This window comes from Chiloscyllium plagiosum, unplaced genomic scaffold (assembly GCF_037043375.1).
Source record: "Chiloscyllium plagiosum isolate Xiang-an unplaced genomic scaffold, Cpla_swu_hap1 HiC_scaffold_9, whole genome shotgun sequence".
NCBI classification, from domain to species: Eukaryota; Metazoa; Chordata; class Chondrichthyes; order Orectolobiformes; family Hemiscylliidae; genus Chiloscyllium; species Chiloscyllium plagiosum.
Window position 1 is genome coordinate 41,778,502 of NW_028270147.1, and position 27,591 is coordinate 41,806,092.

The following is a 27,591-nucleotide window of genomic DNA, read 5'->3' on the forward strand; positions in this document are numbered from 1 at the left end:
AACTGCTTAAAATGTTTAAATCTTGACACCTTTTCAGCCATTATCTGAAAAATTCATTTATCTTTCTAAAACTTATCCATTTCTACAAAGATCAAAATACCATGTAGTGTTCAACCTGGTCTCTTGGAACATTAATATTTAAAAGTTTAACACTTCTTAATTTTACGACCAAAATGAATAACCCCGCACTTCTCCAAATAATACATTTGCTACCTTTTGCCCACTTTCTTAACCTTACATCTCTTGGCAGCCTGTATCGTCCTCACAGCTCACGTTCCTGTTTAGCTCATCAGCAAATTTAGATTGGACACATTACTCATCATCTCAAAAATATTGAAATGGACTCTAAATTGCTGAAACTGTGGCAGTGATCCTTTCCAGTACTCCACTGGATACAGCACACTAGGTTGAAATGTCCTGTTTATCCTTTGCCCTGGTTTCTTACCATTAACTAATCCTCTAGCTGTGCTGATATATCACCTACGAATCAATGAGCATTAAAGTTGCAACTTTATCTTCGTCTCACATTACAGAATGCCTTTTGCAAATCCAAGTACAGTATATTTTTTGGTTTTCTTTTTACCTATTCTACTAATTAATTACTCAAAAACTAGTCTGTCAAGCATGATTGCACTTCTATAAAGATATGTCGACTCTGATCATACAAAGGTATTTTTCAAATTCATTCATTGACATCATATCTACTGCTCATCACTAGCTCCCCTTGAGGTGGTGAGCTGCCTACTTGACCCATTGCTATTCATTTGTCCTCCCAATGTCTGTTGGTTTCCTCCCACAGTCCAAAGATATACAGGTTAGGTAGACAATGGCCAGTCCATAGTAATCAGAATGTGTAGGCTCGGTGGATTAACCATGGTAAATGCGGGTTGCAGACAGGATATTCTTCGCAGGATCGGTGTAGACTAGATGGGCCAAATGGTCTCTTCTTGCACTGTGGAGATTCTATGATTGTTCAGAATGCAATCTTTTCAATGTTTGTGCAGCAATGAGTAGTTGCCGACAGCCATGGACCAAACTGAGACGACAGAAATACACTGCACTTTTGGAGAACTTGCAAACCTTCTTCCATTCTAAATAGCTGGTTAGCATCTGTGTTTTTTGGCATTGCTTACCCAATAATCAACACAGATCTTCAGTTTTCTGTCTTTCACAAGGGCTATGTTGGAAACCTACAGACATGATGACTCTGAGATGATACCTTGTTCCAGAGACCCTGATTTTCTCCCAGCAATGGATGGGATCTGGCAGAAAGGAATCCTTAGACACAATCCTGTTGGGTTACCAGATTATAATAGCCACGGTTACCATCTTTGCTGAAAGTCATCTCATTTGTGGTGAGAATAGAAACAAGGTGCTTCCTCTGGGTTTCTTCCAATGCTTACCAAGTTAGAGAATCCACCAGTTGGTCTAATGTCCACAACTGCGGTTGGTTTGAGGACACCTTTGGGTATTCTTGGTTGAAGGCAAACGCTGTTTTCACTGAAAAAGGCAATTTGTACGAGTACCCTTTCCTCCCAGTGACGAGGGCAGATTCCAGATTTACACCAAGTGGAAGCTCTTATGTGACATTGGCAATTCCTTACATGGACCAATTGGAGACAGCTGGCAATGGTCTTTGAGAACAGTTGTGTGTGGCAGGTAAGGTCCTGCACAGGTGGAATACACTTTGGGTGTGCAAAGTAAGGTCAAAAACTCCTGGACCCCATCTACCAACCTCAATGTACTGATCAAAGTAGTCACCACACATTTTACCTGCTCGCCTCTTAATAAGTTCGATCCCAACATCAAGGGTACTTTCAACTACCTTTCCTCCAGTGGACCATCGAGCAAGTCACAATTAGAAACTTTAGATTATGAAAAGTATAACTGAGTACAGAATAGAAGAGCTCAATTGTAGCAGTGATGTCTGACCCTTGCAGCTCAACTGTCCCAGGTGAGGGTAGACAATCAGCTCACACTACTCAGCCAGATACTCATGGCAAAACTGGTGAGTAACAGTTGTCATCTCTGCTCCTGTGTTAATTAGCAAATTTCTACCTTGCTAAATTTTAAGCTTACTGTAGAGCAAGTCCTTATTATTGTACATAAAACAGAGCTTCTTCTTGAACAAACGTCACACCCCTGCTCATCAGGCTCTCAGTGAAACCTAACCAGTTTAACACCAGGTGAGGATAAAGCCATTGCACTGAAAAGGGTCTCAAAGCCTGACAACAGTGGTGACTATAGTTGATGAAAGCAATCTCATTTGAAGTGCCCAGCCCAATCACAATTGAGCATCCCTGAAATGGTGTCAGTAATGAAGTTGAATTGAACAGCGAAGACTGGATCTATGCAAAGTTTTAAAATCTGTTCAGTCAGTCTCTTCAGCCTGAGGTCGAATCTCCACCTGTGCTGACAATCTCCTCCCTGATGGTAACATGTTTCATAATCTTAAGAGTCAAATCTTTCTCTGATCTGGATAATGTGATCCCACTTTTCAAAGATAGATAATTGAAACTGGTCACTTCAACTATATCCAGACATTTCCATCTTTCTGCTATGCAGTCCTTTAGAATCCTGTGCCTGGATATTTGCAAGGAGGAATCAAGAAGCAAATCTGATAAACAACTTTTATTAGCTCCTGGAACATAGAAGCCAGATCCCCCCCACTTTCGGTTGCTTGCAATCATAAAAACTGTAACTGTTGTCCCAGAAACCATTGCCAGGATCTCAAAGATCCACTGCAGACTTTTGTGAATATCTCTGCCTTTTCCTGATGGGCTTTGTCACATATATTCCACGAAAGCCATCTGCTCACTTGTTGAGGTCACTGGATGCCATAAACAGCTATACATTCTCAACACATCATCAATTCCTGGATCATCAGATCACCACCTGGATTTGTCAGACTTTGGAAAATAGAATATCCTTAAGTATAGCTTCCTTTCTGTAACATTATGGGGAGCCTGTGCATGGATTTGACAAAAAGGTCCAATCCTTCTATTAACACCTAAACAACCCCAATCAGCTACAACCTCTGTCAAAGAAACAGCCAATTTCACCAACTGCTCCAACTCATTTAGCCAATTGCACTATGACTCAATGCTTTATCTATGGAATTCTGGTGACTTCACCAGAATACAGATGGCCCAAATATCATGACAGATGGAGGGAGGGAAGGCAGGCAGGAACTTAAAAATGTGTTGCTGGAAAAGCGCAGCAGGTCAGGCAGCATCAAAGGAACAGGAGAATCAACGTTTCGGGCATAAGCCCTTCTTCAGGAATAAGGAGGGTGTGCCTAGCAGGCTAAGATAAAAGGTAGGGAGGAGGGACTTGAGGGAGCGGCATTGGGAATACGATAGGCAGAAGGAGGTTAAGGTGAGGGTGATAGACCGGAGAGGGGATGGGGGCGGAGAGGTCAGGAAGATCGCAGGTCAAGGCGGCGGTGCTGAGTCTGAGTGTTGGGACTGAGAAAAGGTGGGGGGAGGGGAAATGAGAAAGCTGGAGAAATCTGCATTCATCCCTTGTGGTTGGAGGGTTCCTAGGCGGAAGATGAGGCGCTCTTCCTTCAGGCGTCGTGTTGCCATGGTCTGGCAATGGAGGAGGCCAAGGACCTGCATGCCCTTGGTGGAGTGGGAGGGGGAGTTAAAGTGTTGAGCCACGGGGCGGTTGGGTAGGTTGGTGCGGGTGTCCCAGAGGTGTTCTCTGAAACTTTCCGCAAGTAGGCGGCCTGTCTCCCCAATGTATAGGAGGCCACATCGGGTGCAGCGGATGCAGTAAAGGAAGGCAGGCAGGCAATCTGGAAGCTTACATCTGTTGTAGGGAACTTTTTGTAAAGCATGAGAAAGAGAATTTATAATTGTCTAGCAAAGAACAATTTGATTGGAAATAATCAATATGGATTAGTCAAGGGTAGGTCATGTTTCACAAACCTCAAGAGTTTTGTGGGAAGGTGACCAAGCATGTGGATGAGTGTAGGGCAGTTGACTTGGTGTTGACTTCATTGACTTCATCAAAGCCTTTGATAATTTTCCACATAGTAGGCTATGGGAGAAAATGTTGAGGTATGGGATTAAACGTGATTTAGCAGTCTGGATCAGAAACTGGCTCTCTGAGAGAAGGCAGCAAGTGGTGGCTGATGGAAAATATTCAGCCTGGAGTCCGGTTATGGTGGTGTACTACAAGGATCTGTTTTGGGACCATTGCTGTATTATTTTTATAAATGACTTGGATGCAGGCATAAGTGGATGGGTTAGGAGGTTTGCAGATGATACTCAAGTCAGTGGAGTGGTGGACGATGTGGAAGAATGTCGGATGTTGCAAGGAGACTTGGATAAACTGCTGAATTGTTCTGAAAGATGGCAAATGGAATTCAATGCAGAAATGTGAGGTGAATCACTTTGGGAAGAATAACAGGAAGGCAGAATACTGGATCAATGGAAAGATTCTTGGTAGTGTGTGGATGTGCAGAGAGAAATTGGTGTCCATGTATGTAGATCCCTGAAAGTTGCCACCCAGGTTGATAGTGCTATTAAGGCAGCAGAAGTTGTGTTAGGTTTTTATTGGTAGAGAGATTGAGTTCCGGAGCAATGATGTCATGCTGCAACTGTACAAAATGCTAGTGCTGCCTCATTTGCGAGTATTGTGTGCAGTTCTGGTCACCCTATTACAAGAAGCATGTGGAAGCATTGGAAAAGGTGCAGAGGAGATTTACCAGGATGTTGCCTGGTCGAAAATGAAGGTCTTATGAGGAAAGCCTGAGGGGCTTGGGTCTGTTCTCATGAGAGAGAAGGCGGCAAAGAGACAATTTAATAGAGATATACAAGATGATCAGAGAATCAGATAGAATGGACATGGTTGGTGGCACTCATTATTGCAAAGGCTGACAACATTCCAGAATTAATGACTTGAGCCTCAAAACATGATGCACCCTGAGCCAAACTTCCAGTACAGCTGTAATATTGCTATTTACTAGACAAATAGAACAGAGAATGTTACAGCACACTACAGGCCCTTCAGCCCTCCATGTTGCACCGATGTGTGAAATTAATCTGATATCCATCCAACCTACACTGTTCCGTTATTATCCATGTTTGTCCAATTCCCATTTAAATGCCCTTAACATTGACAAGTCTCCTACTGTTGCAGGCAGGCCGTTCTACGCCCCTACCACAGATGAAACTACCCCCCATATCTGTCCTAAATCTATCACCCTTCAATTTAATGCTTTATCACTTCGTGTTAGCTTTCACCATCTGAGGAAAAGGCTCTCACTGTCCACCCTAACTCGGAATATCTCATACATGTCACTTAAGTCACCTTTCAAACCTTACTCTCTCCAATGAAAACAGCCTCAATTCAGTCAGCCTTTCCTCATAAGACTGCCCCCTCCGTACCAGGCAACATCCTAGTAAATCTCCTCTGAACCTTTTCCAATGCTTCCACATCCTATCTATAATGCAGTGACCAGAACTGTACACAATACCCTAAGTGCAGCCTTACCAGTGTCTTACACAGCTGAAGCATGACCTCGTGGCTCTGAAAATCAATCCCCTACCAATAAACAGCAACACAACAACCCTATCAACCTGGTTGGCAACTTTCAGGGATTTATGCACCTGGACACAGATCTCTGTTCATCTACACTACCAAGAATTTTACCATTAGCTCAGTACTTTGCATTCCTGTTACTTCTTCCGAAGTGAACACATCACCTTGTTCTGCATTAAACTCCATTTGCCACCTCTCAGCCCAGCTCTGAATGTTATCTCTGGCCCTCTGCAACCCACAACATTCTTAATCACTATCCACAACTCTGCCTACCTTAGCGTCATCTGCAAGTTTACTAACTCATCCTTCTATGCCTACATCCAGATCATCTATAAAAATGACAAACTGCAGTGGCCCCAAAACAGATCCTTGCAACACACCACTGGTAACTGAGCTCCAGGATGAACATTTCCGATCAACCACCACACTGTCTTTTTTCAGCTAGCCACTTTTTGATCCAAACCGCTAAATCACCTTCAATCCCAAAGTCTATTTTGTGCAATACCCCACCGTGTGGAAATCCATAAACGACCACATCAACCGTTTTACCTTCATCCACCTGTTTTATCACCTTCTCAAACTCAATAAGGTTAGTGAGGTATGCCCTTCACAAAAATCGGGTTGATTATCCCTAATCAAATTATTCCTTTCCAGATGATTATAAGCCTTCTGTTATAACTTTTTCCAATATCTTACACACAACCAAAGTAAGGCTCACCAGCCTATAATTACCAGGGTTGTCCCGCCTCGCCCTCTTAAACAAGGGAATATTTGCTATCCTCCAGTTTTCTGACACTACTCCTGTTGACAAGGATGTCATAAAGATCAAAGCCAAATGCTCTGCAATCTCCTCCCTGGCTTCCCAGAAAATAGGAGAATATATTCCATTCAACCCACGGATCTTACGCATTTTCAGATCTTCCATAATTGCTAAAACCTCTTCTTTGTCAACTGCAATCTCATCTAATCTTGTAGCCTGTATCTCCATATTCTCACTAACATTGCCCTTTTCCAATGTGAATAATGTGGACGAGAAGTATTCATTAAGCGCTTCCCTTATGTCCTCAGATTCTACACACAACTTCCCACTGCTATCTTTGATTGGTCCTAATCTTACTCTAGTCATTCTTCTATTCCTGATAGACCTATAGAAGGCCTTAGGGTTTTCTTTGATCTGAACCACCAACTGCTCATGTTCCCTCCTGGCTCTTCTTAGCCCTCTCTTTAGAACTTTTCTGGCTAACTTATAACTCTCAAGCCCCCTATCTGAGCTTTCACACCTCATCGTCACATAAGCCTTCTTCTTCCTCTTGACAAGAGCTTCGACTTCTTTAGTAAACCATGGCTCCCTCTCTCGACAACTACCTCCCTGCCTGACATAGATATGTACTTATCAACAACCCATGTAGCCGTTCCTTGAATTAGCTCTACATTTCAACTGCGTCCATCCCCTGCAATTTCCTTCCCCATCCTATGCATCCCAGAACTTGCCTAATCACATCATAAATTGCCTTTCCCCCAGTTATACCTCTTTCCCGGCCCATTGCTATTGTAAACATAACCAAATTGTGATCGCTATCACCAAGCACTCGCCCACCTCCAAATCTAACCTCTGGCCGGGTTCATTCCCCAGTACCAAATTCAATATAGCATTGCCCCTTGTTGGCCTGTCTATATACTATGTCAGAAAACCTTCCTGCACACACTGAACAAAAACTGACCCATCTAAACTACTTGAACTATAGTATTCCCAATCAATATTGGGAAAGTTAAAGCCCGCCATAACAATATCCTGTTACTCTCTGTCCTATCCAGAATCATCTTTGCTATCCTTTCCTCAGCATCCCTGGAACAATTCGGAGGCCAATAGAAAACTCCCAAAAAAGGTGACCTCTCCTTTTCGGTTTCTAACCTCAGCCCAAACTACCACAGTGGATGAGACCTCAAACAGTATCTCAGCTGCTATAATACTACACTTGATTAATAATGCCTCACTCCCCTCCTTTTACCATCTTCTCTGTTCTTAATGAAACATCTAAAGCCTGGAATCTGCAACAACCATTGTTGTCCTTCCTCTAGCTATGTCTCTGAAATGGCCACAACTTCAAAATCCCAGGTACTAACCCGTGCTGCAAGTTCACCCATCTTATTCCAGATACACACATTTCAAACCAACATCCTGATTGCCGATGCCCTCTTGCGACCTTTTAATTCCTGGTGAAGGGCTTTTGCCTGAAACGTTGATTTTCCTGCTCGTCGGATACTGCCTGACCTGCTGTGCTTTTCCAGCATCATTCTAATCTAGACTCTGTTTCCAGCATCTGCAGTCTTCATTTTTGCGTATCCCTGACCTCACTACCCTGAACCTCATTTATAGTGGAACAAAAATTCAGGTTCCCATCTCCCTGAAGAGCAATATAGCAAATCTCCCCCCAGGATATTGGTACCCCTCTGGTTCTGGTGAAGACCTGTTGGTAAGGGACGATATTCAGTCCCTTGCATGGGGGGACCTAGAGTCAGGAGATGTAGAGTCAGTGTGGATAGAGCTTCGAAATACTAAGGGTAAAAAGACCCTCTTGGGAGTCATCTACAGGCCCCCAAACAGTAGTCTGGATGTCGGATGCAAGTTAAATCAGGAGCTGAAATTGGCCTGTCGCAAAGATGTCACTACAGTTGTTATGGGGGATTTTAACATGCAGGTAGACCTGGGAAAATCAGGATGGTATTGGGCCACAAGAAAGAGACTTTGTGGAGTGCCTCAGAGATGGATTCTTAGAGCAGCTGGTGCTGGAGCTGACCAGGGAGAAGGCAATTCTGGATCTGGTATTGTGTAATGAACCAGAATTGGTCAGAGAACTCGAAGTGAAGGAGCCATTGGGAAGTAGTGACCATAATACAATAAGCTTCAATCTGCAATTTGAGGGGGAGAGGGTACAGTCGGAAGTGACAGTACTTCTGTGTGGTGTAAAATTATGTCCCAATACATGTGTGAATCATAATGTAACACATGTATTGGGCCAAGCAGTGGAATGTGGTGAAAGGGTTAAAATTGTGTCCCAATACATGTGTGAATCTAACCGAAAATGGAAGGTGTCGCTTAGTCCCGTGTGAATCTTATTACACACCTTCCCGTGTGAATCTTCTTATCTGTATGTGACCAGAATGGAATGTGTTTTTCAGCCTTGCTCTGCTGTTCACATGAATGTTTAGATCTCGAAAAGAGTATATCAGCTGGAAAAGTCTCCAGTTCGGTAGAGTCTGCTCCGGGGTTGCGTTTAACCGCCGAGCGTGGGTTGTTGGCAACCGCTCTACGAGAACTGACGGCTCCCAGTTCCGGTAACACGTAGAGTGAGTATAAACCAGACCCGTTGTAAGTACGAGACCTGGTTGTGGCGACGCTGCGGGGAATAAAACACTTATATTCTAGCAGACTCGCCTCTTGGCTGTTTGTTCTGTGTCAGACTACTTTCCTGCGAGCCTGGTCCTTGACCTTGAGAATTTTTAAAAACATTTTGGCGTAGTCGGCAGGATCAATCGCAATTGAGGAAAGATTTTGATACAGAACAATGTTTTGGAAAAAGGCTAAGAAACCAGAGGAACAAACTGTGGAGGTCCCGACCGTCCCGGGATGGCATGGACCGTGGCATGGCGTGGCAGTTTGTTTGAGAAATGGTGGGGGGCGACCGGAGAACTGGGAGGCCGAGGGCGTAGGAACCCCAGGGTCGCTGCTGTCCACCCTTGAGAGGATCCCAGTCCTGCCGAAGAACCCCTTGCCTGGGGTACAGCGGAGGATGTGGGCCTGTGCGGCGGCTTGTAGACAACAGTCAGACAAGCGCCAAAAAGCTGAAGCAGAATTAGCCCTCCTGAAACATGAGCAGGGACTCAGTTCGGGAGATGCCTCTATGTTGAGGCAGGAAATTATGAAGTTAAAAGCTGAATTGACAGCATTAACTGAACTAGCAGGACGAACTATTATGTATCTGTCTGCTAAGAAACGGAAAGAGAAAAGGAAGGTCCCTCGAACCCCGGACCCAGTACAAGTACGGGCGTTTGTAGCCCAGTTAAATAACGGGGATCGGTGGGATATCGATCATTGGGATGGGAACATTTGGGGAGATTCAGATGATCAGTACGAAGAGGACCCACCCGTACTCCAAGCTAAACCAGTGGTTAGGAGAAAGCAGGTTCAGAGACGTCTCCCAGTGCAACGGGAGGTAATGTTAGATGAGGAAGGAAACCCTATACGGAATGAACAAGGGGAGGCAATTATGCATGAATTACCGCGGGCTCAGCCTCCTGCAGAATTCTCTGAATTAACGGAAGACTTCACTACCGATGAGGTGCTGTTTATCACCCAGAAAACCCGACGTAATCCTGGGGAGCCGTTAGAGCTATGGCTAATTCGGCTCCTCGAGGAAGGGGGGCAACAAGTGCAGGTAGACTATCAGGATGCTCCCAAGTTTGGTGGATTAGCAAAGGATGCTGCCATAGACCTGGGGTACCGCAGACAAGCCAAGGATATGGTAATAGATCGCAGTATGGGGACCTTATTTGGGATGTATGCCAGGGCAGTGGCCGAACAGTATCCCTTCCCGTCCGATTGGCCCCCCTTGGAAGGAACTTGGACAACAATTAAGGAAGGGGTTCAGAGGCTAACCCATTTGTGTGTGCGGGATGCCCTGTTGCTGGGAGTGCTGGACGAGGTAGATAACACAAATGTTAGTAGACAGACTAGAGACCACCTAGTGAAGACTGCCCCCCCCCATTATAAACCACTGTTATTAACCATAATGTTGAGTGGACGGGGAGAAACCCTAGGAGATGCCCGTAGTATGATGAGGGAGATGGGTGGTTTGGGGGATTGGGGACCCACAACCCGTGCTTCTCAGGGGGGCACGGAGGGGCGTCGCCCTGAGGCTCGGGCAGGGGGAAAAGTAAACCCTAATCAAGGAAGTAACCAAGACCCCTCACGGCGTGCTTTGTGGCAAGCTTTGATACGGGCGCAGGTCCCAGCATCGGAGATTGATGGCCTACCTACACCGGAATTAAAAGACTTATGCAGACGAAAGGGACTGAAGGTGTCCCGGGTAGAGACGGAGTCCCGACCCACTATGGAAGACCTAGTGGAATTACTAACACAAAAATGTCAGACACGGGGTCCGGTTGTTAATGAGCCTCGAAGGGGTAGAACTTCCACTTCCCAGCGGTGGGAATCCTCGGAGGACGAGGAGGAGGAGGAGGTACGGCCTCCCCTCCGAGAGTGTTATAAAGTGGATAGGCATGGCCGGAAACCTAGTAAGAAAGGCAAGAACAGCAGAGCAAGGCTGAAAAACACATTCCATTCTGGTCACATACAGATAAGAAGATTCACACGGGAAGGTGTGTAATAAGATTCACACGGGACTAAGCGACACCTTCCATTTTCGGTTAGATTCACACATGTATTGGGACACAATTTTAACCCTTTCACCACATTCTGTTGAATAAAGGGAATTAGGGAGCTATGAGGGAGGAGCTGGCCAAAGTTCAATGGTGCAATACCTTAGCAGGGATGACCGTGGAGGAACAATGGCGGATATTTCTGTGTATAATGCAGAAGTTGCAGGATCAGTTCATTCCTAAAAGGAAGAAAGATCCCAGGAGGAGGTATGGGCGGCCGTGGCTGACGAGGGAAGTTAAGAAACATATAAAGTTAAAAGAGAAAAAGTATAACATAGCTAAGATAAGTGGGAAAACCGAGGACTGGGAAGCTTTTAAAGAGCAACAGAGGATTACTAAGAAGGAAATACGCAGAGGAAAAATGAGGTACGAAGGTAAACTGGCCAAGAATATTGAGGAGGATAGTAAAAGCTTTTTTAGGCATGTGCAAGGCAAAAAAATGGTTAGGACAAAAATTGGGCCCTTGAAGACAGAAACAGGGGAATATATTACTAGGAACAAAGAAATGGCAGAGGAATTAAATGGGTACTTCAGATCTGTGTTCACTTGGGAAGACACAAGCAATCTCCCTGAGGTAACAGTGGCTGAAGGACCTGAACTGAAGGGAATTTATATTTGCCAGGATTTGGTGTTGGAGAGACTGTTAGGTCTGAAGGTTGATAAGTCTCCGGGGCCTGATGGTCTGCATCCTAGGTTACTGAAGGAGGTGGCTCGGGAAATCGTGGATGCGTTGGTGATTATTTTCCAGAGTTCAATAGATTCGGGGTCGGTTCCTGAGGATTGGAGGGTGGCTAATGTTATACCACTTTTTAAGAAAGGTGGGCGAGAGAAAGCAGGTAATTATAGACCAGTTAGTCTGACCTCAGTGATGGGAAAGATGCTGGAGTCTATTATAAAGGATGAAATTACTGCACATTTGGATAGTAGTAACAGGATAGGACAGAGTCAGCATGGATTTATGAAGGGGAAATCATGCTTGACTAATCTTCTTGAATTTTTTGAGGATGTAACTATGAAGTTGGACGAGGGAAATCCAGTAGATGTAGTGTACCTGGACTTTCAGAAAGCTTTTGATAAAGTCCCACACAGGAGATTAGTGAGTAAAATTAGGGTGCATGGTATTGGGGGCAAAGTACTAGATTGGATTGAAAATTGGTTGGCTAATAGGAAACAAAGGGTAGTGATAAACAGCTCCATTTCGGAATGGCAGGCAGTGACCAGTGGGGTACCGCAGGGATCCGTGCTGGGACCACAGCTTTTTACAATATATGTTAATGATATAGAAGATGGTATCAGCAATAACATTAGCAAATTTGCTGATGATACAAAGCTGGGTGGCAGGGTGAAAAGTGATGAGAATGTTAGGAGATTACAGGGTGACCTGCACAAGTTAGGTGAGTGGGCAGATGCATGGCAGATGCAGTTTAATGTGGATAAATGTATGGTTATCCACTTTGGTAGCAAGAACAGGAAGGCAGACCTCAATGGAATCAATTTATGTAAAGGGGCAGTACAGAGAGATCTGGGGTGTTCTTGTACACCAGTCAATGAAGGCAAGCATGCAGGTACAGCAGGTAGTGAAGGCGGCTAATAACATGCTGGCCTTCATAACAAGAGGAATTGAGTATAGAAGCAAAGAGGTGCTTCTGCAGCTGTACAGGGGCCTGGTGAGACCACACCTGGAGTACTGTGTGCAGTTCATGTCTCCAAATTTGAGAAAAGACATTCTGGCTATTGAGGGAATGCAGCGTAGGTTCACGAGGTCAATTCCTGGAATGGCAGGATTACCTTACACTGAAAGACTGAAGCGACTGGGCATGTATACCCTTGAGTTTCGAAGATTGAGAGGGGATCTGATTGAGACGTATAAGATTATGAAAGGATTGGACACACTGGCAGTAGGAAACATATTTCCACTGATGGGTGAGTGCCGAACCAGAGGACAGCTTAAAAATACGGGGTAGACCATTTAGGACAGAGATGAGGAGAAACTTCTTCACCCAGAGAGTGGTGGCTGTGTGGAATGCTCTGCTCCAGAGGGCAGTGGAGGCCCACTCTCTGGATTCATTTAAGAAGGAGTTGGATAGAGCTCTCAAAGATAGTGGAATCAAGGGTTATGGAGATAAGGCAGGAACAGGATACTGATTAGGAATGATCAGCCATGATTATATTGAATGGCGGTGCAAGCTCGAAGGGCTGAATGGCCTACTCCTGCACCTATTGCCTATCCTGTTTGTAGAGGTCCCACCTTCCCCAGAAAGAGCTCCAATTATCCAAGATTCCAAAACCTTCCTTCTGCACCAAGCCTGCAGCCATGTCTTCAGCTTCACTCTCTCCATTTCCGTGGAAAATTACCCAGTTACGTCCTGTACACACACACAAAAAAATCCAACGCAGCCAATTGCCAACCAAAAGGTGCCCTCTCAAACATAATGAAAGTGATGGAAGATGCCATCAACAGTGCTATCAAGTAGCACCTGCTCAGCACTAACGCACAATGTGGATTTCGCCAGTGCCACTCTTCCTGACATCATAGAATTGGTTCAAACATGAACAGAAGAGCTGAGCAGAGGTAAGAGTGAGACATCAAGGAATCCTAGCAAAACTGGAATCAGGGGACAATATACTGCTCGCACAAAGAAATACAGTTGCAACTGATAGTGGTCAGTCATCTCATCTCAAAAGACAAGAGTTCCTCAGGATAGTGTCCTAGGTTCAACCATCTTCAGCTGCTTCATCTGGAACTTTCCCTCTGTCATTAAGTCATACTGGGGATATTCAATCATTACACAATGCTCAGCCCCTCAGATACTGAAGCAGTCATGTCCAAATGCAGCAAGACCAGGACAATTTCTAAGTTTGGGCTGAAAAGTGGAAAGTAATATTTGTGCCACATAAATGCCAAGTACAAAATATTTCAATTAAGAAACAATGTAACCATTGCCTCTTTAATGACAATCTATCACAGAATTTCCCACTATTGACATTTTGGGGGTAACCATTGACAAGCAGCACAACTGGATTAGCCATACACAAAGTGGCTAAAACAGCAGGTCAGTGGCTAGGAATCATGCATTGAGTAACTCACTTCTTAACTTTGCAATGCATGTCACCCATTTACAAGGCGCAAGTCAGGAGTGTAAGGCATACTCCACACTTCCTTGGATGCATGCAGTTCTAAAAGCCTCAAGCAGCTGGACACCATCCAGGACAAAGCAAACTGCTTGATTGGCATTAAATTCATAAATATCTCCTCCCTCTCCCATCAGCCCTCACTAGCAACAATGTGTACAATCTACAAGATGCATGGCAGAAATTCAACAAAGCTCCTTAGAAAGCATCTTCCAAACCCACAACCACTTCCACCTAGCAGCAGATATATGGAACATCACCACCTTCAAGTGTTATGAAGTGGAGGTCAACCCTCTTCACACGACTAAAACTGAAAAACACCCAGAGAGGCTCGGCTCGCCTCAATGTGTTAAAAGAAGTGTTACAAGGGGTATAAACTACCTCTCAGCACCCGCCCAATCTATTTTAAAGGAATGGTTAAATGAAATGAAATCCTTTCTCTCACTCTATAATCAGCAAGTAACATTTTTATAAGTGCAACAGGAAGCAAATTAACAGAACCACTAACAAACCAAACAATTCCCCTCTAACTTCTAACTATTCCTGAATAAACCAAAATTTTAGTAATATGCTATTTCAATAAATAAAAGGCCCACTTATATAACAAAACAATGGAATTTAGACTCAAAATTACAGCCACGTTATGTATTCCAGACCTGCGTCTTCTGTTGTTCTTTCAAGAATGTCTCCTCCTTCAAATTTTTCTATCAGGAACGCCCCTCCACCAAATTCTGATCAGGAATATTAGTTTAAGAATGTCACTGTACCTTTAGTCAGATGATGGTTACAGCGCTGATAGAGTTAAATCTTTTCAGATGGCAGTTTGCTTTCCACCAATTTTCGAATGTCCTCTTCTTTTACACCATTGATGACTTATTAATTTCTTTACAACTGGGTTGTTTCTAGGTTATCAAAATCAGATTTAAATTTAATTGGTTGTTAGTCTCCAAGTGCCTGGTTTAAATCAATTGGCTAAATTTAAAAATCTGGTGTATTGGTAAAAATGCTGCTTTGCCTGCCAACAGTATAGCCTTTTGATACAATTATTTCAATTCGAGCACCTGCAACTGGCAAGCTGCTGCCCAGAGACCCTCCTTTTCAAATTGCAATGGAGAAAACACCATTTTTTAAAAGGCACCATGCACTCCACCCCGCCCACCCACACTATCATTTTCTAACATACTGTCTTCCAATCCACAAATATGCTACTCAACTTCGCAACACAAGTTTCCCTCCAAACTACTTGCCATCCTGAATAGGAAATATGTTGCCATTCCTTCAGCGTCTTTGGAAGAAAATCTGCATTTCCCTCCCTAATGGCATTGTGGGTCTAACTACAGCACATGGAGTTATCCTTGCTCTTCTAGACAAAATCAGGTCTTCAATGTGTAGTGGAGTTCCTCTGTTCCTTACAACAGTGACTTCTTCTTGGGTTCTCTGCCTGTGTGCTAGTACATTCCACAATGCCACAATCTTTACCATGGGTAGGATAAAGAAGCTGTTAGCCTTCTCAGCTTCTAACTGAGATCATGAGATAAACTCCACACAACAGGATATAAAGGACTGGCAGAAGCTAACAAGTTCTAATTTGGTTCAATTCCAGTTCGGGTCTGGCACTGGGCTCTATTTAGCTAAACGTGCAATGTGCACTTAATCAAATCTATTGTGCAATCTAACAGGAGACTTGTAATTCAAACCAACTTTAATCAAAGAACAAAAGGTTTACAGCCCAGGAACAGGCCCTTCGGCCCTCCAAGCCTAAGCCAATCCAAATCTACTGTCTAAACCAGTCTCCCAATTCCTAAGCATCTGTATCCCTCTGCTCCCCACCTACTCATGCATCTGTCCAGACGCATCTTAAATTAATCTACCATGCCTGCCTCTACCACCTCTGCTAGCAACACGTTCCAGACGCCTACCACCTTCCATGTGAAGTACTTGCCACGTGTATCCCCCTTAAACTTTTCATCTCTCACCTCGAAAGCGTGACCTCTCGTTATTGAATCCTTCGTCCCGGGAAAAAGTCTCTCTCTATCCACTCTGTCTATAACTTCATGATTTTGTAAACCTCAAATCAGGTCCTCCTCAATCTCCTTTTTTCTAAAGAAACAAACCTAAACTACTCAACCTCTCTTCAGAGCTAGCATCTTCCATGCCAGACAAGATCCTCGTAAACCTTCTCTGCACCCTCGCCAAAGCGTCCACATCCTTTTGGTAATGTGGTGACCAGAACTGTACACCGTATTCCAAATGCGGCCAAACCAATGTCTTGAACAATTTTAACATGATTTGCCAGCTCTTATACTCAATACCCCGTCCAATGAAGGCAAGCGTACCATATGCCTTCTTGACCACTCTGTCCACCTGTGCAGCAACCTTCAGGGTACAATGGACCTGCACTCCCAGATCTCTCTGCCCATCAACTTTTCCTAAGACTCTTCCATTCATTTTACAATTCACTCTAGAATTAGTCTTGCCCAAATGCATCACCTCATTTGTCTGGATTGAAATCCATCTGCCACTTTTCCGCCCAACTCTCCGGTCTGTCTATATCCTCCCGTATTCTTTGACAATCCCTTATGCTTTCCATTACTCCACCAATTTTCATGTCATCTGCAAACTTGCTGATCATACCAATAGTGCCCCCTTCCAAATCATTTACGTATATCACAAACAATAGTGGCCCCCAACACGGATCCCTGTGGAACACCACTGGTCACCTTTCTCCATTTTGAGAAACTCCCTTCAACTACTACTGACTCCTGTTGCTCAACCAGTTCTTTATCCACCTAGCTAGAACACCCTGCACACCATGTGACCTCACTTTCTCCATTAGTTTACCATGGGGAACCTTATCAAATGCCTTACTAAAGTCTACGTATATGACATCAACAGTCCATCCTTCAGCTATCAACTTGGTCACTTCCTCAAAGTATTCTATTAAGTTGGTAAGGCACGATCTCCACCACACCAAACCATGTTGCCTATCACTGATAAGTGCACTCTTTTCTAAATATGGATAGATCCTTTCCCTCAGTACCTTCTCCAGCAACTTTCCCACCACTGATGTCAGGCTCACTAGTCAGTAGTTACCCGGAATATCCCTACTATCCTTCTTGTACAGGGGGACAAAATGAGCAACCTTCCAGTCCTCCGGCACCTCGCCTGTGTTTAAGGATGCTACAAAGACATCTGTCAGGGCCCCAGCTATTTCCTCTCTCGCCTCCCTCAGCAACCTGGGATAGATCCCATCCGGTCCTGGGGATTTGTCCACCTTAATAACCTCTAGCCTACCTAACACATCTTCCCTACTTATGCCAACATGATCCAGACTAATCAAACTTCTATCTCTAGTCTCAACGTTCATGTTTCTCTCCTCAGTAAACACTGATGCAAAGCAATCATTCAGAATCTCACGCATTCTCTCAGGTTCGAGACACAGCCTTCCTTCAATATCCTTTAGTGGATCAATCCTTTCTCTAGTTACCTGTTTATTTCTTATATAAGAATAAAATGCTTTGGCATTCTCCTTAATTCTGCTCATGAAAGTGATTTCGTGACACCCTTTTAGCCCGCTTGATTCCTCATTGAAGACTTGTCCTACTCTTCAGATATTACTCCAGGGCCCATTCTGTTCTTAGCTGCCCAGACCTTATGTATACTTCCCTTTTCCTCTTGGCTAGTTGTACAATTTATCCTGTCATCCACCGTTCATGAATTTTGCCTTTCCTAACCTTTGCCTTCAACGGGACATGCCTATCCTGCACTACCTTTGAAAGCCTTCCACATATCAAATGTCGACTTCCCTTCAAATAGCTATGTCCAATCCACATTTCCCAGCTCCTGCCTAATTTTGATATAATTGGCTTTGGCCCAGTTTAGTACTCTTCCCTTAGGACCACTCTCATCTTTGTCTACAAGTATTCTAAAACGTATAGAATTGTGGTCACTGTTCCCAAAGAAATCCCCAACCACAACTTCTTCCACCTGTCCTGCTCATTCCCTAATACCGGGTCCAATATGGCCCCTTCCCTCGTCTGGACTATTGACATACTGCTCTAGAAAACTTTCCTAGATGCTTCTTACAACTCCTACACCATCCAGACCTCTGACGCTAAGTGTATCCCAGTTAGTGTTGGGAAAATTAAAATCTCCCATCACCACTACCCTATTGCCTCTACATCTTTCCATAATCTGTTTACCAATTTTTTCTTCTACCTCAGGCTCACTGTTTGGAGGTCTGTAATACAGCCCCAGTGTAACTGCACCCTTCTTATTTCTCAGCTCCACCCATAATGTCTCACTATCCATAGTGTCCTCCTTTAGCACAGCCGCGATATCATCCCTGACCAGCAATGCAACTTCCCCTTCCCCCACCACCCCCTTTTTACTCCCTCCCTGTCCTGTCTGAAGCATCCATTTAATTGCCAATCATGCCCTTGCTTCAACCAAGTCTCTGTGATTGCAAATAACGTTATACTCCCAGGCACCAATCCAAACCTTAAGTTCATCTGCCTTACAGACTATACTCCTTGCCTTAAAGTAGATGCATTTCAGGCCACCAGTTCTTTTGCGTTCATCTGCTCTCTGCCTACTCTTCCCGTTATTAATGCTATCTTCATGATTCTTACAGTCTCCACCTCACTGCCTACTTGTTTTCTCTTCTGGTTCCCAGCCCCCTGCCACATTCGTTTAAAACTTCCCCAACAGCAGTAGCATAAACTCCCCGAAGGACATTGGTTCCAGTCTGGTTCAGATGTAGACTGTCCATTTTGCAATAGTCCCATCTTCCCCAGAACCGGTCCCAATGTCCAACAAATCTGAACCCCTCCCTCCTACACCATCCCTCAAGTTACATGTTCATCCTGCCTATTTTTTCATTTCTGCGCTTTCCAGAGATCACTACCTTTGAGGTCCTCCTCTTTAAATTCTCTCCTAGCTCCCTGAATTCTTCTTTCAGGACCTCATTTTGTTTTTTTACTTATGTCATTGGTACCTATATGCACCAAGACAACTGGCTGTTCACCCTTCCCTTTTAGAATGTTCTGCAGCCGATCGGTGACATCCCTGACGCGAGTACCTGGGAGGCAACATATCATTCTAGAGTCCTGTTTTCAGCCACAGGACCGCCTATCTACTCCCCTCACAATAGAATCCCCTATGACTAAAGCCGAACGAGTCTTTTTCCCATCCTTCTGAACAGCAGTGCCCACCACGGTGCCATGATCTTGGCAACTGCTGCTCTCTCCTGGCGAGCCATCTCCCCCAACAGTATCCAAAATGGTCTACTGGTTTTGGAGGGCAATGACCTTCAAAACAGTACCAAACCTTACTTTGCCAAAGATTGCATGGGCATTCGTCCCCTCTTGGTATCTATAATCCAGATAATATCAATAAGAGATTGGTGGCAGTGAATCTACCCAAAGCACTTCAGATGATATAGTTTATTCTCGTATAACACGGTAGCCGAGTTCCCATGCAACCTCAAGCGACGGAAAATTGCACAATAGAAATAATGGCGCCTAAGGGAAAAATGGGGTTGGGGCAAAACACCAAATAGATCAGTGAAAATTGAAACAAAAATAGTAGCTAGCCTAACCCAAAACGGTGGCACAGTCTAAGTAAATCTGAAAGTCACATTGGAGAGCAGGACACATTGGAGAGCAGGACACATTGGAGAGCAGGACACATTGGAGAGCAGGACACATTGGAGAGCAGGACACATTGGAGAGCAGGACACATTGGAGAGCAGGACACATTGGAGAGCAGGACACATTGGAGAGCAGGACACATTGGAGAGCAGGACACATTGGAGAGCAGGACACATTGGAGAGCAGGACACATTGGAGAGCAGGACACATTGGAGAGCAGGACACATTGGAGAGCAGGACACATTGGAGAGCAGGACACATTGGAGAGCAGGACACATTGGAGAGCAGGACACATTGGAGAGCAGGACACATTGGAGAGCAGGACACATTGGAGAGCAGGACACATTGGAGAGCAGGACACATTGGAGAGCAGGACACATTGGAGAGCAGGACACATTGGAGAGCAGGACACATTGGAGAGCAGGACACATTGGAGAGCAGGACACATTGGAGAGCAGGACACATTGGAGAGCAGGACACATTGGAGAGCAGGACACATTGGAGAGCAGGACACATTGGAGAGCAGGACACATTGGAGAGCAAGACACATTGGAGAGCAAGACACATTGGAGAGCAAGACACATTGGAGAGAAACATGATAATAAATTTAACACTAAGAGCTTTGAGTTTGCTGAGTTATAGTCTAGTATTAAACAGGGGCTGAGTGTCATCACCATTACTTACATGTGCAGTTCTGGGTGCAGGATTACAACAGAATAAAATATTTAGTCCAAAAGTGGATGGTTTCATGGTTTATGGATCATTGCCCTCAGACTGTTTCTTGGAGGTTGGCTTAACAAGACATCTGGTTTTTGTTGCTTTGCCATCTTTCTTTCATGAAAAAGCTGTTCATAGGGTGGCAGATAAGACTTAATGCCACAAACTGCTGTCCTGCTGTGTTCTGCATCACAGTCAGTATCTAAGAGGTCTAAAGCTTCTCAACCTCCATCAGAATAGAAGACAAAAGTGGGAAATTCTCATGGTGCTGCATCCTAGACTACTACTACTTTATTTTGAGCTTCTATTTCGAGCAGTATCCTCACGATGGGACTCATGCTGCTTCATGACATCTTCGTCTCCACTTCTTCAAATCCAACTTGCTTTGCAAAAGTGACTTAATGTTCTTTGATTGCTGGAAGCTCCTCTGACAATTTAACACCTTTAAAAACATGAAGAAAATCTGGGAGAAACTTCCACCAAACTGCACGTAAGCAGTCCTTACTGACATCACCTCAGGCATCCACAATGATGTAAATAGCATTCTTAATGTAAAAGCTCTTCCAAAATTGAAGAACACTGTCTTTATTATCCCCCTCAGTAGGTGCAATCAGCTTTTTGAATACATGCCTTGAATAAGTTTTAAAAGCTGCTATTGCACCCTGGTACATGGGTTAAAAAGGACAGGGGTTGTGTTTGGAGGTAGAAATAGCATTTGATGGTTTCAGAAAGCTCACCGATGGTGGAAGTACAACTTGGTGCATTGCTCAGTAAAAAAAAGGAGAATCTTGAAATCCAAATTTTTACTGCTGCAATAATTTCTAAAAACATCCTTGAAAACATCAAAAATAAAAAGCACAGAAAACGTTGCCCCCATCATCCAACCGATTTTGCTTGACCTGAAGTAAACACCTAGACTGGACTTAAGGTAATCTTCCAAAGTTTGCAGGTTGGCAGAGTGGTACACCAACACAGGCTTAAGTTTTCACTAGCATTGTAACCCAACAACACAGTCATACAATCTTTTGCAATCTTAATACCTGGAGCATGAGCTTCATTCTTAGAAATGTAGTTCTGGATGGCATTCGTTTCCAGTATAAACTGGCCTTGTCCAAACTCAAAATTAGATCTATGATGTAGCCTTCTTCCTCAAATCAATCAATTTTTTCACCATGGGAAGAAATGACAGCATGCATTCACCTGCACTGGTAGCTTCGCCATGTAACATCACGTTATGAAAAGCTCAGATCTTAAAACCAGTCACTACTAGCACTGGGGGCAAGCTTATCTGCAGGACTTTCCACTTTGTCTTTAGGTCCTCATAAATTGATAAGGCTTTCTATTTTATGTTGAGAAAGGTGGTTCAAGTTCACATTTTTGATTGATCTTCTACCCATGTACTCAGAAGCCACTCCATCTCAAGTTCCTTTCTTCATGATCTGACAGACTTGCTAGCTCTCAGACTTGTTTCAGCAATGCAGCTTGCTTTAATTCTTTCTGCATTGTCTCTAATGGTGTGTAGCATAGACTCCTTTATTCCTGTTGCATGAACAATATCACATGCTCTTCCATTATGCTCAAAACACTTTAGATCTAGCTTCTGTTCAAATGTTAGAGCTTTTCTTTTACAGTCATCACCAGTAAGTTTTTCACCTGGATGCTGCCTGTTGACATTCTTTCATAGTCATGGAAATCACAGTGAGATTCATAAAAAACTTTAAATTACTGAGTACAGCACCGTACCTTCCATGAAGCTCTTCACCAGAAAGTGTGCAAGCTGACTGACCATGTGATGCGGAGTCCAGTCATCTGCGTACAGTGACACCTAGTGATGGGGAAGGAATCGTGTAATAGCCAATGGGAGTTCATGTTGTAGAAAAAACGTTCCCCAATTCATCAATCGCATTAAAGCCAAATTGCACTGACAAAACACCCATTATAGGAGAATGACCTGTACCAATGCATATGAACCCAAAGACCCAACACAGACCCAAAGCAAGTTCCAAATCAAAACCAGCCAGACTGAACCTCATGCTATTGTCATTAATTTGGTCCATATGAACATTTCAGCCAATTGAGACAACCAGGCTGCAAGAAGTCGAGTTGCTTTGGTAACAAACTTATTTGCATGTTGTAGCCTGGAGTTATGGATAATGATGGAGCACCAAATTGACAGAAACACTAAATAACTAAATAAATGTTAATGGTAGATCAGAAAATTCAAAGAGATTTGAAGAACAAAGAAGAATTTAAAAATTTTAAAAAAGGGAAAAAGCAGAGTATGAGAGAAACCAAGCTAGTTATATAAAAACAAAAAAGGTAGGAGATTCTAAAAATATTTAAATAGGAAGAGAATTGAAGCTTGTATAAGTCATTCAGATGGTAGGTCTGGAAAGCTGATACTAGAAAAGAAAATAAAGTAGGATTTAAACAGGTATTTTGTATTTGACTTCACTTCTGAAGACTGAAAAACTTCCCAAAGACAGTTACGAGGAGAGGTCACTCGACCCAAAACATTAACTCTGATTTTTCTCTACAGATGCTGCTAGACCTTTTCCATCAATTTCTGATTTTGTTCCCAAAGATATCGTCTGCATCCCTTCATCTTAAAAGAACTGGCTGCTGAGAGAACAGAAGCATTAATTACAAATCTTCCCAAATTCCTCAGATTCTGGAACAGGGACCAGTGGATTGGAAAATAATAGAGGTAATGCCTTTGTTCAAGAAAGGAGGGAGATCTAAAGCAAGAAACTTCCAGCTCAGTATAATATCTGGAATAGTAAAATTGCAAGAATCTATCACTCTGTTATTGCAGAATACTTAAAGAATAATAATGTAATCCACAAGAATCATTATGATTTTGTGGAAGAAAATCACGTTTAACTAATTTAGTTGGATAAAGGAGTTATTTTAACACGTTAAGGCAGATAATGTTGGGGTAACAAAACATAGATAATGAAATGGTTAGCTAAGAAACAGAGAGAAGGGATAAATGGATTTTTTTTGGAGTTGACAAGTTGTAACAAGTTGAATGCCACAGGGATGAGTGCTGAGGATACCACGTGCATCAATAGTTTAGATAAGGGATCCATTTGTATGGCAGCTAATTTGTTAATGACAATAAGAGGGTCAAGAAAGGGGAGATAAAATGCTGCCCGAGTGATCACTTTGCAGAACATCTATGTTCTATATCCCCTGAGCTTCCAGTTGCTTGACACTTCAGCATTTCTGTCCTGGGCTTGCTAAAGTGTTCTGTGAAGCCTCAATGCAAGATTGAAGAACAAAATCTTATTTTTCACTTGTGGATCCTGCAACCTCTAGGATTCAACATTGAGTTCAAATGACTTCAGAGCCTAATTCCAGCCTTCCGTGTTTGTTCTACCCACCTCACATCCTGTCCTGTTATAACATAGGTTGCTTTCAGCAGTGACCTCTTTGCATGTACTCCTCGGCCCATTATATTAATCGCATTCAGCACAGCTATTTTCTCATTCTTACCTCTTATTATTACTTAAATCTCTCTTCTCTGGGCTCCATCTCCACCTATCCACTCACATCTCCACCACTATCAAGCTGGAGCTTTGGTCATTAAATTTATTCAAGGCTGAATAGACAGATTTTTGATCAAAAAGGGTTATGCGGATTGGCAGGAAAATGGAGACAACCACCAGGTCAATTACAATTTTACTGAACAACAGCAGACTCAAAGGCTTACTTATTACTGAACCATTCTTACGATGGTAGAGGAACCAACTTCTTTGCAATCCATAGACAAGGAAGCACTCCCACACTTACATTTGCCATGGGCATATCCTGAAAGGTTTTGCACGTTGATACTCGACTTGCGTAGTCATATCAAATACACACAGTCCTCTGCCATCAAATCTTGGTAATACAACTTATATTCAGAGCTTTCGTTCAGAGGCAGGGACACTAAAGCCACAAGACCTTCACAACTGTCAACAAGTACTTAATTGGCTGCAAAGTGCTTTTCGAGATCTGGTAATTGTGCAAGGAGCCATTCAAATGCAGGTCATTCCTTTTTCCCATTCTGTTGTGGCTGGATTACAATTATACCTATATCCATTGTACAGTAGTTTCAGTGCTGGTAAAATAATATCACCCCTTTGGATCCCAATAAAGGCAATGATCCCTTTTTAAAAATTAAAAAGCAATTAAAAATCTGATTAAATTATGAGAATGCTTCATCAATGCCATTTTTCACAGTACTAAACAATAAATAAGCCCAGAAATCCCATGGAGACCTTTAAAAACAGCTCCAGGACAAAGCTGTAATATTGTGCAGCAACTCTGCCTCATTTCCCAGGATCATAATCACTTACATACTGCAATTAGATAGGTACATATTTGCAGCGCAAGTAACTCATCTGTGAGGGCTAAGTACTGACAAGTAGGTATCACTGTTTCAATAGCAACTAGGGCAAATAAGATGTAGCTAGTGAGAACGTGGACAGATAAAAATCATTATCAAGAACTTCTGTGGCACAGTGGTAGTGTCCTTACCTCAAGAGGCCCACTTTCATGTCCCACCGTGGGCGGCACGGTGGCACAGTGGTTAGCACTGCTGCCTCACAGCGCCTGAGACCTGGGTTCAATTCCTGCCTCAGGCGACTGACTGTGTGGAGTTTGCACGTTCTCCCCGTGTCTGCGTGGGTTTCCTCCGGGTGCTCCGGTTTCCTCCCACAGTCCAAAGATGTGCAGGGTCAGGTGAATTGGCCATGCTAAATTGCCCGTAGGTGTTAGGTAAGGGGTAAATGTAGGGGTATGGATGGGTTTCGCTTCGGCGGGTCGGTGTGGACTTGTTGGGCCGAAGGGCCTGTTTCCACACTGTAATATAATCTAATCTAATCTAATCTAATCACCTGCTCTGGAGGTGTGAGATAACATCTCTGAACAGATTGTTCAGAAATCATCATACTGCCAATTTGAGGGTCCTTGTGGTACAGCACTGGTGTTGAATTAGAAAGCCAGGCTCACCAATCTATAGTTCCCTGGCTTTTCCTTACCATGCTTCTTAAATAGTGGCTGAAAATGTGTTGCTGGAAAAGCGCAGCAGGTCAGGCAGCATCCAACGAACAGGAGAATCGACGTTTCGGGCATAAGCCCTTCTTCAGGAAGAAGCCTGAAGAAGGGCTTATGTCCGAAACGTCGATTCTCCTGTTCCTTGGATGCTCCCTGACCTGCTGCGCTTTTCCAGCGACACATTTTCAGCTCTTCCCTCCAGCATCTGCAGTCCTCACTTTCTCCTTCTTAAATAGTGGCACCATGTTAGCCAGCCTCCAGTCTTCCAGCACCTTACCTATGACTACTGATCATATAAATATTAGTAGGGGGCCAGCAATCACTTCCATTGCTTCTTAGAGAGAGTTCTAAGGTACACCTGATCAGGTCCAGTGGATTTATCCACCTTTTTGCATTAATACATCCAGCACCACTTCCTCTGTAACATGGACATTTTTTAAGATGTCACCATCTATTTCCTCACATTCTGTATCTTCCATGTCCTTCTCCAGTCTGCACCCGATATATGTTTCCTTCTTTTTAACCAAATCCTCAATTTTTCTAGTCATCCAGCATTCCCTACACCTACCAGCTCTGCCCCTCACGCTCACAGGAACTGACTGTTTCTGGATTCTCGTTATCTCATTTTTGAATGCGTCCAATTTTCTAGCCGTCCCTTTACCTGTGAACATCTGCCCCCAATCAGCTTTTGAAAGTTCTTGCCCAATATCAATCAAAAAATTGTCCTTCCTTCAATTTAGAACTTCAAACTTTTAGATTTGGTCTATCCTTTCTCATCACTATTTTAAAACTAATAGGACTACAGTCACTGGCCCCAAAGTCACTCCCCCACTGACACCTCAGTCACTCACCCTGCCTTATTTCCCAAGAGTAGGTCAAGTTTTGCACCTTCTCCAGTAGACACATCCACATACTGAAATCAGAATTTTTTTCTTGTACACACCTAACAAATTCCTCTTCATCTAAACTCAACACTATGGCAATCCCAGTCTACATATGGAAAGTTAAAATCCCCTACCATAACTACACTATTCTTCTTATAGATAACCAAGATCTCATTACAAAATTTGTTTCTCAATATCCCCCTGACTATTTGGGGGGGGGGGGGGGTAATAGTACAATCCGAAAAAGGTGATCATCCCTTTCTCAGTTCCACCCAAAACGTCTCTGGATGTATCCCAGGAATATCTTCCCCAAGTACAGCCATAAGTGTTATCTCTTAGCAAAAAAAGTCAACCTCCCACCCCTACTTCCTCCCACCCCCATCCTTCCCATAGCATTTCTCTGAACAGGTTAAATATAAAATATCCGATATTGCCAGCTTAATTTTTCACAATGGTGGTATCCCTATCTCTGGACCAAGAGGACCAGGTCCCAACTGTTCTAAACGTCATTAGAGGTGTAGTAACATCTCTGAACAGGGTGATTGGAAAATATATGATACTGCCAGCTAAGCACTTCTGTGGCACAATGGTTCTCTACTTTTAAACCAGGAGGCCTGGGTTCAAGTCCCACTTGATGCATCATCATATATCTGAACAGGTTGATTTTAATAATAACATCCACCATACTGCATTTTTTGGAAACATTTCCTCTTTCTAATATTAAATAAAAATATCATGGTACAAATAGACTCTGCATTGAATTGTGCCTTCATCTCTCTCATACAAACATGGGACTCCTCAAATTAAGGAATTTCAGTACTTTGGAACTGGAATCTCCTCCATAGTCACATGCAGAATACCAACAAGAATTATGGAAAATTAAAACACATCATTATTTCATTACCCTAACACAATCTTCTGCTGGTCCCCTGCACTCAGAATATTTATTGGTCAACCTTTTTACCAGCAACTAAAACATAACTAGAGTGCAACAGCCATCCTTATTCATCTAAGAAAGACTCTTTGTGGCACAGTGGTAGTATTGGTTTGAGTCCCACTGCTCTAGAAGTGTGATAACATTTTCTGAACAGGTTGATGAGTAAAATAGGTTATCAGATTATTAAAAACAAGACAAACATGAAAATAACACCATCTAGTTTACCTATAGCTTTCCA

At 43.4% G+C, this 27,591-nt stretch overlaps 1 protein-coding gene across 1 annotated transcript in view; it reads right to left on the reverse strand.

Annotated features, from left to right (window-relative positions):
- LOC122554307 (peroxiredoxin-1-like) overlaps positions 1-27,591 on the reverse strand; it is a 55,656-nt gene that overhangs the window by 17,239 nt on the left and 10,826 nt on the right. The gene's annotated exons all lie outside the window — the stretch shown is intronic.